The following is a 14,209-nucleotide window of genomic DNA, read 5'->3' as shown; positions in this document are numbered from 1 at the left end:
CATACATAATAAGCCTGAATTATATACTGAACACCTTTGCATTTTAAATTTGTTATATTTACATATCACCTAATTCTCATACAAATAATTTTCAGACATTTTGGCCTATCCTGCATAAAAGCAGAGATACTAACTTTTGATTAGTTAAAACTTCCCAGGTTCTTCCTTATGGTATATTGAGTTTGATTAATGGCTTTGTTCTAAATGGCAGTCAAGTCCTAAGTAAAAGTAAAGGTTGATGCATAACAGTTTTTTATTATTTTATTTTTTTCCAAAAGATTTAAAATTGATTTTTAGAGAAAGAGGAAGAGAGAAGGAGAGAGAGAGAGAAACATTGATATGAGAGATTGATTGGAGGTCGAGCCCCACAACCTAGGCATGTACCCTGACTGGGAATTGAACCGGCAACCTTTTGATATATAGGACAACGCCCAACCAACTGAGCTACACTGGCCAGGTTCCATAACAATTTTTTTAAAAAGTAGAGCCTCTGTGAGTCAATAAGAATGAGATAAGTATTCAGTTACAAAAAAGGAAGTCAGATAATATCAGTTGTTGATGAGGATGTGGAGCAATTGGATCTCCTATATACTGCTCTTGGGAATGTAAATTGGTACAGACACTTTGAGAAAGAAGTTTGGTAGAAGATAGAAATTCTACTCTCAGGTATGTTCCCTAGAGAAGCCCATGCACACTAGGATCATATACAAAAATATATTTATATTGACAGTGTTTATGATGACCCTTTTGGTCTGTCTACAGTTGAATGGATAAAAACAATCATGGCATAGTCACAAATTGAAATATTAATCAGTAATAAAGGGATAGGAATTTTTCCCTTTAAAGTGATTGACTTTATGTTAAATTAATTTCACCTCAAGTAGAATAAAAGAGTAAATGAATCTCAAAAACAATTGAGAGATATGAATGAATTATTGATAGCAAGATAGTTAGGTTCCATTTGTTTCAAGTTCAGAGACATTGTAGAAATAAATTGGCATGTTTATTTATTTGTTACCGATATCTGTTTATTTGGTAAAATGATAAAGATAAGTAAGGAAAAATGATCATAAAAGTCAGAGCAGTGGTACCTCTGGGAAGAAGAAAGAGGGTTATACACAGGGAGAAGCACATAGGCGCTTCTAAGATAGTAATAATGTTCTATTTCTTGACTTATAGTGTTGAGTTGTTTTGACTTATAGTGTTGAATTGTTTTGATTTGTAGTGTTGACTTACAGTGTTGGGTGGTTGTTGTTTTTTTAAAATAATTATTATATTATACATATGTTTTGGGTATTTTTTCTCTATAAATGTTATACATCACAGTTTTAAAGTGAGATGTGTTTATTTTTATCCTCCTTATGGTCTATTATTTTAATTAAACAGATGCAAATTTTCACCATTATGGATGTCTTCATATTTCTAACTTAAGTGGGTGTTTCTTCAGAACTATGTTTCTATTAATTCTGCAAAATGTCCATGTGTCAAAGGTACTAGAAGCATCTTTTTTTTTTTTTTTTTTTTTTTTTTTTTTTGTAGGACCTGTTTTGTGGGAGTATCTTTTTTTGGGGGGGAGGAATCTTTTTTTACTTGCTTGCATTGACCTTGGTGACTTCCAATGTTTCTTCTAGCTCTAATCAATGTGAGCGTACTTTGGTTAAGTGCCATTGCATCAGAATAGTGATATTAAGAGGAATCCTATGCTGTCAGTGAACATATTATAATTAAACTTTCACAGCCCCAGGTTGTACCCATTTGCGTATCACTCCCTGAAAGGTATAGAGCATGGTGAGAGAGTCTACAGGGGATTTTAATGTCAGATGGGTGGTTGGACTAGATGATTCCACAGAAAGTTCTTTCAACCTTGATATTCAAATCTGAATATCATTTGATTAGTAAATGAATTTCTTTAGTAAACTCATTTCTGCTCACTCCCAGAGATATACCTGTGAAATATGTAATGTACTCTCAGAGGCTTCTTTGGGAACTTAGAAAAATTAAGGAGTGTACCTAATTGTGATAACATCTTTTAAAAGCTATATAATTTTAAAACAAAACAAATTGATCACCCTTGATGGTAGCTAGGACACCAATCCCTTATGCTGGTAATTGGTAATTTATTTATTTTCTTTATTTTTAAAAAATCTTTATTATTGAGGGTGTTGTAGCTATCCCACTTTCCCCCCACCCCTCCTTGCCCCTCTCCACCCAGTTCCCACCCAGCCCCAGGACTTCACTACCCTATTGTTTGTGTCCATAGATAATGCATATATGCATGTAAGATCTTTGGCTAATCTTTTCCTGCCCCACTCCTCCCTTGCTTCTGAGATTTGTCAGTCTGTTCCATAGTTCCATGCCTCTGATTCTATTTTGTTCTCCAGTTTATTTTGGTCATTAGATTTCTTAGTCGTTTATTTTATTTTTGAAATGTATTTATTTTTTGTTTATTTTGATTTATAGATTCAGTTGTTGATAGATATGTATTTGTTGTTCTTATAAAAAGTGTTCATTTTTTTAAATATTTTTTTTTATTGATTTTTTACAGAGAGGAAGGGAGAGAGATAGAGAGCTAGAAACATCAATGAGAGAGAAACATCGACCAGCTGCCTCTTGCACACCCCTACCGGGGATGTGCCCGCAACCAATGTACAATTGAGAGATATGAATGAATTATTGATAGCAAGATAGTTAGGTTCCATTTGTTTCAAGTTCAGAGACATTGTAGAAATAAATTGGCATGTTTATTTATTTGTTACCGATATCTGTTTATTTGGTAAAATGATAAAGATAAGTAAGGAAAAATGATCATAAAAGTCAGAGCAGTGGTACCTCTGGGAAGAAGAAAGAGGGTTATACACAGGGAGAAGCACATAGGCGCTTGCCCAGAATCAAACCTGGGACCTTTCAGTCCACAGACCGATGCTCTACCACTGAACCAAACCGGCTTCGGCAAAAGTGTTCATTTTTTAAATCTTTGTTTCTTCTTTCTCTTCTTAAAGAATACCCTTCAACATTTCATGTAATACTTGGGTTAGTGGTAATGAACTTCTTTAGCTTTTTCTTGTCTGTGAAGCTCTTTGACCTTTAATTCTAAATGATAGTTTTGCTGGATAGAGTAATGTTGGTTGTAATAGGTCCTTGCTATTCATGACTTTGTGTATTTCTTGCCACTCCCTTCTGGCCTGCAACATTTCTGTTGAGAAATCAGCTGACAGTTGTATAGGTGTTCCCTTGTAGGTAACTAACAGCTTTTCTCTTGCTGCTTTTAAGAGTCTCTCTGTCTTTAGCCCTTGGCATTTTATTTTATTTATTTATTTATTTATTTATTTATTTATTTATTTAATATATATTTTATTGATTTTTCATAGAGGGGAAGAGAGAGGGATAGAGAGTTAGAAACATCGATGAGAGAGAATCATTGATCAGCTGCCTCTTGCATACCCCGCACTGGGGATGTGCCTGCAACCAAGGTACATGCCCTTAACTGGAATCGAACCTCGGACCTTTCAGTCTGCAGGCCGACACTCTATCCACTGAGCCAAACCGGTTTCGGCAGCCCTTGGCATTTTAATTATGATGTGTCTTGGTGTGGTCTTCTTTGGGTTCCTCTTGTTTGGGACTTTCTGTGCTTTGTGGACTTGTAAGCATATTTCTTTCAGCAGATAGGGAAAGTTTTCTGTCATTACTTCTTTAAATATCTTGCTCTCTCTTTTCTCCTTCTATAGTACCCCTATAATGTGAATGTTGGTACACTTAAAGTTGTCCTAGAGGCTCCTTATACTATCTTCATATTTTTGGATTTGCTTTTCTTTTTTGCTCTTTTTGAGTGTTTTTTGCTTCTTTGTATTCCAGAAGAAGCAAAAAACACTTATTTGATTTTCAAAATCTACTCTACTGTTGAATCCTTGTAAATTATTCTTTATTTTAGATAATTTATACTTAATTTCTGACTGGTCCTTTTTCATGTCTTTGACATTCTCAGTAACATCCTTGAAAGTTTCACTAAGTTCCTTAAAGCTCTCATTGAGATTCTTGAGTAACCTTGTAATTATTGTTTTAAATTATGTATCCAATAGTTTGTTTGCTTCCATTTTTTTTTTCTTTTTCATTTTTGACATGTTTCTTTGTCTCTGCATTTTGGCTGCTTCCCTGTTGGTTTCTATATTAGGTAGAGCTGTCATGCCTCCTGGAATTAGTAGGGTGGCCTTGTGTAGTAGGTGTCCTGTAAGGCCCAATGGCTCAGCCTCCCCAGTCACCTGAGCTGGGTACTCTAGGTGTGTTCTTGTGTAGGCTGTGTGTACAGTCTTGAAGTTGAAACTTGATTGCTGTTGGTGTCACTGAGAGGAATTGATCTCCTGGCCAATTGGCTGTGAGGACCAGCTGCAACTACAGTGGAAGAAAAGTTATGCAGGAGTCACCCCTATGGAGCAGGACTTGCTTTATTGGGGTTTTGTTGCTCACTGAGTCTGCCCCTTGAGTGTGTTGCTTGTGGATGTATAGAGTTGTAATCTGGTATGGTCTGAAGCTGTCTATCAGGTGCACTGACTCTGGGGCCTTCTGGAAGGTGCAAAATCAGCCACTGCCTGGGGCCACCTGGCAGGAGCTACAGAGAGGTTCGTAGATGGCTGCTACTTATATTGGGCTTGTGAAGTGCCCAGGTGAGGCCCAGTTGAGAAGCAAGGCAGGTTGGTGTTTGTGCCAGCTCTTGGGCCTTTTATTGATAGTTTGGGCCCCCTGATGCAAGTTGCTGCTTGTTTGAGAGATTTTAGCAAAGTCTGAAGCCTGAGCCAGAATAGGTCATTCATATGGAAAAGGTGCTGCCAACTGCTTGGTTGGGGTGGGGTTTCAGGGAATCATCAAGCAGAGTGAACAGTGTAGGCCAGGCTGATGGAAACTCAGATATGGCTGCCAGTCAGCTCTGCAATGGGGGAGGTCCTAGCACCTGAACATTAACCTCTGTAAGGACCCTCATCTGAGAGAAAGCCACCCCTGAATTCCTGCTGGAATGTCAGACAGTCTAGTTCCTCTCTGTATGTCCCTGGGTCCCCCAAAGCCTCCCAGCAATGGAGCTCAGAGTGATTGAGTCTGAGTAAGTTTGTGAGCAGGCCTTTTCAGAGGAACACCTAGTCTCCAGCAGCCTCTGCATCACTCAGCCACCATCCCTGCTGGTTTTCACAATCTGAAGTTATGGGTACTTCTCTTCCCAGCTCTGGAGCCTGGGCTGGGGGACTGGTGTGGGGCTGGGACCACTTGCTCCTCAAGGGCCTCTGCAGCTGAGCTAGCCCTCTGCAGCTGAGCTAGCCCTCCCAATTAAAAAAAATGGCACATGTGGATGTTGGACCAGCCTGTACCATGCCTCCTCCCCTACAACCAGTTTCAGTGTGCTTTCTTTACTTCTCTAGTTGTAGGACTTACAATTAGCCAGCTTTCAGCAGTTCTGAATAATGGTTATTCTGTATTTTAGTTGTAATTTTGATGTGCTTGTGGGAGGTGGTGAGTACTGGTGTTTACTTATACTACCATCTTGGTTCGCAGGTAATTGATAAAAGAAAATAATTAACCATTTATCCTGCTTTTCCAAAGTTTCCTCAAAAAATTAAAAATAAAGCTACCATATAATCCAGTAATTCCACTTTTGGGTATTTATCCAAAGGAAATGAAATCACTGCAACCTAACTGTCCATCAATGAATGAATGGATAAAAATTTTATTTATATATATATATATATATATATATATATATATATATATACACACACACACACACACACACACACACACACACATACTGGAGTATTATTCAACCATAAAAATGAAGGAAACCTTGCCATTTGCAACTAAATACTAGTAGGTGGACCTTGAGGGCATTATGTTAAGTGAAATCAGAGAGTCACATACTGTATGATCTCATTCATTGTGAAAGCTTCAAAAAACCAAAAAAATAAAACCAAAACAAAACCCATAGATACAGAAAATAGATTGGTAGATGCCAGAGGCTCGGGGTTGGGAGTGGGTGAAAGGGTAAAGGTGATCAGAAGGAAAAGACATCTAGTTATAAGAGAGATGAGTCCTGAGGGTGTAATGTAATGTATAATATGTAATGTGACTATAGTTAACAATACTGTATTTTAGATTTGAAAGTTGCTAAGGGATCTTAGAAGTTCCCATTATAAGAAAAAAAAATTGTGACTACCCTGCCTTTTCTGTAGTCTTTATTTCACTATAGCCTAGTATAGGGGTGTCGAACTCAATCAGAGAAGGGGCCAAAATCTAAAATCCAGCCTAAATCGCGGGCCGAATGGTTTACTGAACAGTCATAAACTGTCATTGTGATGGAAACGCAGTGGAGTGCAGTGATGACAGCGCGGTGCGGGCCACATTGCAAGGCCTGGCGGGACGGATTTGGCCCGCGGGCCTTGTGTTTGACACATGTGGCCTAGTAGCTCTAATTGATGAAGGGGAATTCTAACTAATAAGTGTGGAAAAAATGACAAAATCATCATTGTACAACTTCTAAGGAAACCATTGGTTTTGGGAAAGATCATTAATGGATGAAACCATTTAGACACTTTAACCTTTATCATTCCATGGGGAAAACCCTGGTCTCCTTGGGAAAATATTGGAAGGGAAGATTGCTTTATGATAACTGAAAAATTTTAAAATACATAACTTAGTATGCTATACTCTCCAGAGTACAAAAACAATATGACTGGTTGTTAAATAAAATTTGGGGCATACAAATATTTTGCAATTTTAAACATGATCGTTGTTAATGCTATTTTTGTTTTTCTTTAGAATGCAAAATGAAGTAGAAAATAACTTCAGTAGATGCCCTGACTGGGCCGGGGAGGGGACAGAGAGGGGAAAACAGATGGAAACAATTAATGACATCCTTGGAATTGTTGAGTCGGACATTCTTTTGGGTTGTTTGGTTGATGTTTGGAAGTTTCCAGGGCATGATTGACTGAAGCTTCCTCTGTCATCCAGTTTCACAAGGATTACTAAGTATACGCTTTGGCAACACTATAGAATAAAACAAGCCCTGAGGCTCAGTGCAAGCCTGCAAACTGAAGGGCAATGGGTTCGATTCTAGTCAAGGGCTCATGCCCAGGTTGCAGGCTCGATCCCCAGTATTGGGTATACAGGAGGCAGCTGATCAGTGGTTCTCTCTCATCATTGATATTTCTATCTCTCTCTCTCCCTCCCTTTCTCTCTGAAATCAATAAAAATATTCATAAATTAAATAAGTTTTAAACATTTATTCTTAGATCAACCTTTACTACTAGAATGTTAGGATGTTAGGGCTGGAGAAAACAGAAGACTTGTGGTCTATTGATAGATTTATACCTAAGCAATCTTATATATATTTAGATATTTTTTAGGGAAGGATATAACATTTCAGAGTTTTTGACATTTTCAGAATTTGGGGTTCCCCAAATCAAATCATGGTCTATTTGTGTGGTTAGCAATTAAGGGGGAATGGTTGAATGTTAGAGAATGGTTTCGTATCAGTGAAAGATTATATAGTTGAGCTGTAACTGTTGACGAGGGACTTCCAGTGCTTAAGCAATTCCTTATTGTAAAAGTGAGAGCCATTTTAATATAGAGCAAGATTTGCATTGTCACAGGAAGGTTTCTTGGAGAAGCAAGAGTTATCTGATCTCTGACTACACTGGCAGATAGTTTATAATTTACTGATCTTATCCAAGATTGGATTAATAATCATACCGTTGCTCAAAAGGTGTAGGGTTGCATGGCAGTTGTCATAGAAGTTGTCTCAATCTTCAGACTCTAGGAATACTATACTATTAAAATATTGGTTAAACTCGCCCTATAAAAAGTCATTTATTTCTTTAGAGACAGTCAGCAGGAGATTCAGCTACTGTACTCCTTCCTATTTGCCTTTTGCACCATTGTCCTCTGTCATCATAATTCGGCAACAGCAGTAATATGTCCATTCAATTGATTGATTAATGGGCTGGATGCACTAACTGGTTAATTAAATATTTATTGATTTAATTTCTCTGTGTTTAGCATGCTAAGTGCTACACATAATAGCAGTTCTTATCTGTGTATTATGAATGATCACTGGTAAGACATATTAGAAGTTATTTATTAACTAGTGGCTCAATGCACGAAATTCATGCATGGGGGAAGGAGGGTATTCCTCAGCCCGGCCTGCACCCTCTCCAATTTGGGACCCCTCGAAGGATGTTTTACCTGCCAGTTTATAGGGATTGGGCCTAAACCAGCAGTTGGACATCCCTCTTACAATTCAGGACTGCTGGCTCCAGCCACTCACCTACCTGCCTGCCTGCCTAATTGCTGATTGTCGCTAACCACTTTGTCTGCTGGCCTGCTCACCCCCAACTGCCCCTGCTGCTGGCCTGCTTGCCCCCAACTGCCCCCAGTGCCAGCCTGCTCACCGATAATAGGCCCCTCTGCTGGCCTGCTTGCAACACCTCTCCTCCCCACTGGCCTGCTCGCCCCCAACTGCCCCCCTCCTGGCCTGCTTACTCCAAACTAACCCCCCTCCCCCCACTGTCCTGATTACTTCCAATTGACCCCCACTGATGGCCTGCTCACCTTCTGCTGGCCCTCCTGCTGGTCTGCTTACCTCCAATGGCCCCGACCCCCACCAGCCTGATCACCCACAACTGCTATCCCATCCTGGCTGATCACCCCCTAGCGACCCAAGCTCCCAGCCCCTCCTTTTTTACCTCCTCTCTGTTTTTTTTTGTTTTGTTTTGTTTTGTTTTGTTCCCAGCGCCTCCTCAAGTGGAGGCCAGGGCCAGCTGGAAGCAAGTATTTGGAATTTATTTATCTTCTATAATTGAAACTTTGTAGCCTTGAGCAGAGGCCAGGGCCTGCCAGGGCAAGCGGAGAGCTTGGCTTCCTCCATTGCTGGGGGCAACCCAAACCTCCTGCTCACTCCAGCTCTGTGGCCGCCACCATTTTTGTTGAGATTTACTTATCTTCTATAATTGAAACCTTGAGCGGAGGTAAGGGCTGGCCAGAGCAGGTGGGAAGCTTGGCTTCTTCCATCACTGGGACAACCCAAGCCTCCTGCTCGCTCCAGCTCCATGGCCGCCGACACCTTGGTTGGGTTAATTTGCATACTTGCTCCTGATTGGCTTGTGGGCATAGCAGAGATATGGTCAATTTGCATTTTTCTCTTTTATTAGTGTAGAGAGTAATAAAGGGCCAAAGCTTGTGAATATCTTACTTTTCTGAAAAGTAATTTGAGCATATTCAAAGTCACTTCAAATATCCCTCTCATTTTTTTATCTCAAGGTTTTTTCCCTTTCTTTTAACCTTTCCTGAAGTAAAATACATCCACGGGCTTTTATTATGCTTTCTTTAGTGGGAGAGAAATTAATGGAATTAAAGTTATTGCATTTGGAAATTTTGCTTAATCCCAGGTATATCCATGGGGGGTATGTCTCATATGTGAGTTTTATTCTTCTATGAATCACAGAGGAACAAAGGTGGAAACTGATGCTGTAGAGATATTACTAAAAAATGCTTTAAGAACTTCAAATGAAAGAGCTGCAATCTAGACTAACTTTATAAAGAGTGCTGTTATTGTAGGGAGGAATAGTAGAATGAGGCTTCATGTAGGAAGTGGGACTTGGGACAGTAGATGTAGGGAAAGGAAAATGCTTTGTATGGAACAGTTGTGGGAGAAAGGAAAACACTCCTGGTGGTATGAGCCAGTCATGGGGGACTGTGAGGGAAGGAACAGCCATGTTGGGAGCATAGGAACTAAGGTTAAATCGGTAGGTTGGGCCAGGTGATGAAGGTTCTTGAAAGTCAGGCAGAGGAATTTGGAATTGGGCAGCAGCAAAGCTTTGCAGTTCTATTGTTGTTTAAAACCTCACCTGAGGATATTTTTCCATTGTTTTTTTTTAAAGAGAGTGGAAGAGAAAGAGGGAGAGAAAAAAAAACACACAAAAAAACACACAAACAGATGTGAGAGAGACACATTGATTGGTTGCCTCTTATATATGCCCCGACCAGGGAGCCTGCCACCCAGATAGATGCTCTTAACCAGCTCTGGAACCCAAGACCCTTCTATGTGCAGGCCAACACTCTGACCACTGAGCACCTTCAGCCAAGGGCGCTTTGCAGTTATTGAGCAGTAGAATGATAAGATGAAAGTGGTGATGGTGAAGGAGAGGAGGCCGTATGTCACAACAACCAGATTCATTTTCTATCGGTGTGGATTTGCATCAAATTGATTCCTTACAGATAAAAAATGTTTATGCAGACTATTTGCCTTGGAAAAATTGCTGTTGCAGTATACAGTGGAATTTTGTTATTTCTGCAGAAATGGATAAGGAAGGCAATTCTTGGATCTCATCCAAGAGTGTTTAATATTTGAACATATGAAAAGGTGTCACTTGTGAGGTAGTTTTGTGGTATGAACTTTTCAAAAAGGGCATAATGCTCTTTGTATGTTGGCAGGCAAATGACAGTTTCATTTAGAACTGTGCCTCAGTGCTGCTCCGAACAGTCTGCTTGAAGCCATCAGAACTTTGATTAATTCGCCACTTGGACTATTTTTGAAAAATATTGTAATGTCTAGGCCTATTGAATAAAAGAATGTTCTTAAAATACTCTGAAAAGGGTAGGTACTATTGGCAAGCTACATGATTCTCATTAATTATATTTTCTAGGAAATTACCTTGTTTTAACTCTTAAACTTTATTAGTTAAGCAGTTACAGCATATATTTGTCTGATTTTACCTTGACTGATATTTATGTACAAAAAAGAAATTTGAAAAAAGTTAAAACATGTTTATATTTAATTTAGATCTCTTTTGACTGAAACTAGTAGTGCATTTTTTAGAGCACCAGTCTTTATATTTAGCTTTTTCTTTGCTTATGATCTTTAATGCTCAAAATAATTTGTGATGACATTTGTATTTTTAGACACTTTTCTCTGTGAAAGTGCCCAGAATATCTTTTTTTAGAATTAATTCTTAGATCATACACCCCTCAATGCACTTTGGTTGTCTGGGCCTAATGTGTGATTCTAATGTTTCTGTTTGTTCAACTTGAGTTTTTTTGATTGGCTATCTTAAGAGAACTTTGTTTTTTTAAAAAAAATATTTTATTGATTTTTTACAGAGAGGAAGGGAGAGGGAGAGAGAGTTAGAAACATTGATGAGAGAGAAATATCAATCAACTGCCTCCTGCACACCCCTTACTGGGGTGTGCCCGCAACCAAGGTACATGCCCTTGACTGGAATTGAACCTGGGAGCCTTGAGTCCATAGGTCCACTAAGCCAAACCGGTTAGGGCGAGAACTTTGTCTCTTAATATAGATAAATAAGTTTCTGTGAGGCAGTCATTCAAATCTGCCAGCTGACTTGCTGCATTTGTGACCTAGAGGAAGCACTCAAAACTTTAGTTAATTGAACTTGCTATTAGATACATTAAACATACTTGGGTACCACTGTTTTTCAGAGACTTTCTCAAACAAAAATGATTTGTTAAGTTTGAGTCTTCTGTATGATGAGCTCTGAGTCATTTTATTAACCTGAAGAACAGATTGGCAGAAATTTAATCCTTAGTTTATTTTGTATACCCTTTATGATTAAGAAATAAACGGATAAAGTTTTAAATATGTACAGTAATACCTTATATCTTCAGAGTAATCCAAATCACATGATTAAAGGGACCCAAATAGTAAGTTGCTTACTAAGACTTGAGGAGCATATAGCTTTGGGCAGCAGTGACACTAAACTCTTTCCTTCCCAGCATGCTATTTACCTTGAGTTAACTCTTGGCTCTGGCAGAATCTTGTTTTGTTTCACTGGCTGCATAATCTTCTAATGTCACCTGAAATAAAGCATTTAGTGAGCCTTAACTGTTTGTGTTTGTTTTAGGTTTTTGATCTCAAATGGACATGCCCTAGCATTGTCCTTAAAGGGTTTTGACTGTTTTCAGTATGAGTCATTGTGGTTTTTAATTTTGGTTTTGGGTTTGAAAAAGCAGAGTCCTATAGTATCACCAAGTTGGGTCAGGGCAAGAAATTATTTGTGGATTAGGCCTGTGGGATCTTAAATCTAGGAACATGGAGTTGGAACAGCATGTTTTGGTGTTATCACAGTGTACACATGGAGTTGGTGCTTTGCACTTTCTACTTGAACTAGATTAAAGTGGGTCATTGTACTCTGTGTTCCCGACTCCCTCCTAAAGACTGTCACTGCTGTGGCCTTTGCTCAGGTTTCTAGATGACTAATGGCTGAGGATCCTTGACCTTTTTCAAAATGGCAACATCAGGAGCAAAGCACATTGACCAGTGCTGGATCCCACAGGGTGAATTTACTTTTGCTATTTTAAAGTAAAATTTGTGCCAAAAGGCAAGTATATAAAAAAACCACTTTATTTTTTACATATCTCGGTAGTATTTTGACATCTTCACATATATTGTTTTTATTTATTTATTTTTTAAAATATATATTTTATTGATTTTACACAGAGAGGAATTGAGAGGGACAGAGAGTTAGAAACATCGATGAGAGAGAATCATCGATCAGCTGCCTCTTGCACACCCCCTACTGGGGATGTGCCCGCAACCAAGGTATTGAACCCGGGACCTTTCAGTCCGCAGGCCGACGCTCTATCCACTGAGCCAAACCGGTCCTGGCTATTGTTTTTATTTTTTAATCCCATGTATAAATATGATAAGATCTGAGGATGGAATGAATGGATTGCACTCTGTGTTCCGGTACTTCCCATGGAGTCCGGACTTCCTGTTAGAGGGAAACTGGAAAGCAGTTGCTGATGCCGGAAATTTCACTGGAGTTCATTCCTCAGATTAACAATTTAAATACTTAAGTACTTAGTGTAGGGAGAATTTTTGAAGCCTCAGAAGTCATTTTCACTTATCATACCTTTGGCTGATGGTAGACTCTAAATATGGGATAGTAGATTCTAAATGAACCTGCCCTTCCCCTCATCCCCTGGCCTCTCTCAGGCATAATATTTAGGTAGGGCCTGCACTTTAATAAAGTCATAGAGAAAAAGAGTGTCTTGAAAGAAGATGTTTATATTATGCAATTAAAATGATTAAATGTAAACACTTATACGCACCATCATATTTATGACCCTGTTTTGGCACTTCATATTTTTTATTTTATTCTATTTATTTTTAATATATTTTATTTATTTTTTATAGAGAGGAAGAGAGAGGGATAGAGAGTTAGAAACATCTATGAGCATCATCGATTAGCTGCCTCTTGCACACCCCCTACTGAGGATGTGCCCACAACCAAGGTACATGCCCTTGACCGGAATCGAACCCAGGACCTTTCAGTCTGCAAGCTGACACTCTATCCATTGAGCCAAACTGGTTTTGGCATGCACTTCATATTTTTTAAAGATATGTTTTTATTGATTTCAGAGAGATGAAAGGAAAGGAAAGAGAAATAGAAACATCAGTGATGAGAGAGAGTCATTGATCAGCTGCTTTCTGCACTCCCCCTACTGGGGAGTTATCCCACATCCTGGGCATGTGCCCTGACTGGTAATCAAACCATGACCTCCTGGTTCATGGATTGATGCTCAACCATTAAGCAACACCATCCAGGCTTGGCAGTTCATTTTTAAATATGATGGACTTTGCAAACATGTTAGTGTCCTGGGCTTCTCTTGATCTCTGAGAGACCCTGCCCAGATGGGAAGGGAAGTCTCAACAAGGTTATGGAGAGGGTAAGAATAGACCTTACAGTCAATTTTGCCTGCCAAATAATTATGCCAGGGCCAGCTTGGTTAGAAATGCAGGTGCTGCCCTTGCCTGGTAGCTCAGTTGATGAGAGCATCGTCCTAATAGGTCAACATTACGGTTTGGATCCCCGGTCAGGGCACATACAAGAATCAACCAATGAATGCATAAATGGATGGAATAGAAAATTGATGTTTCTCTTCCCCTTGTCCCCCACCCCCATTCCTCCCTCTCTCTCTTTAAAAACAATAAAAAGCCCTATCTGGTTTGGCTCAGTGGATAGAGCATTGGCCTGAGGGGTCCCAGGTTTGATTCTGGTCAAGGGCACATGCCCAGGTTGCAGGCTCGATCCCCAGTAGGGGTCATGAAGGAGACAGCCTCTCTCCTTCTCCCTCCATATATGAGGTAATGGAGGTGCTGGGTTCAGTGGCTACAGTGGGGAAACCCTCACCTTCTAGCCAATAGTGTTCTCTT

At 39.4% G+C, this 14,209-nt stretch overlaps 1 protein-coding gene across 2 annotated transcripts in view; it reads left to right on the top strand.

The window, feature by feature from the left end:
• The window catches only part of VCL (vinculin), a 109,434-nt gene that overhangs the window by 41,510 nt on the left and 53,715 nt on the right, over positions 1 to 14,209 (top strand). The window lies entirely within an intron of this gene.

The sequence above is a fragment of the Pipistrellus kuhlii genome, unplaced genomic scaffold, assembly GCF_014108245.1.
Source record: "Pipistrellus kuhlii isolate mPipKuh1 unplaced genomic scaffold, mPipKuh1.p scaffold_m20_p_15, whole genome shotgun sequence".
In the NCBI taxonomy this organism is placed as follows: domain Eukaryota; kingdom Metazoa; phylum Chordata; class Mammalia; order Chiroptera; family Vespertilionidae; genus Pipistrellus; species Pipistrellus kuhlii.
This window is presented reverse-complemented; position numbering and strand designations above follow the sequence as displayed.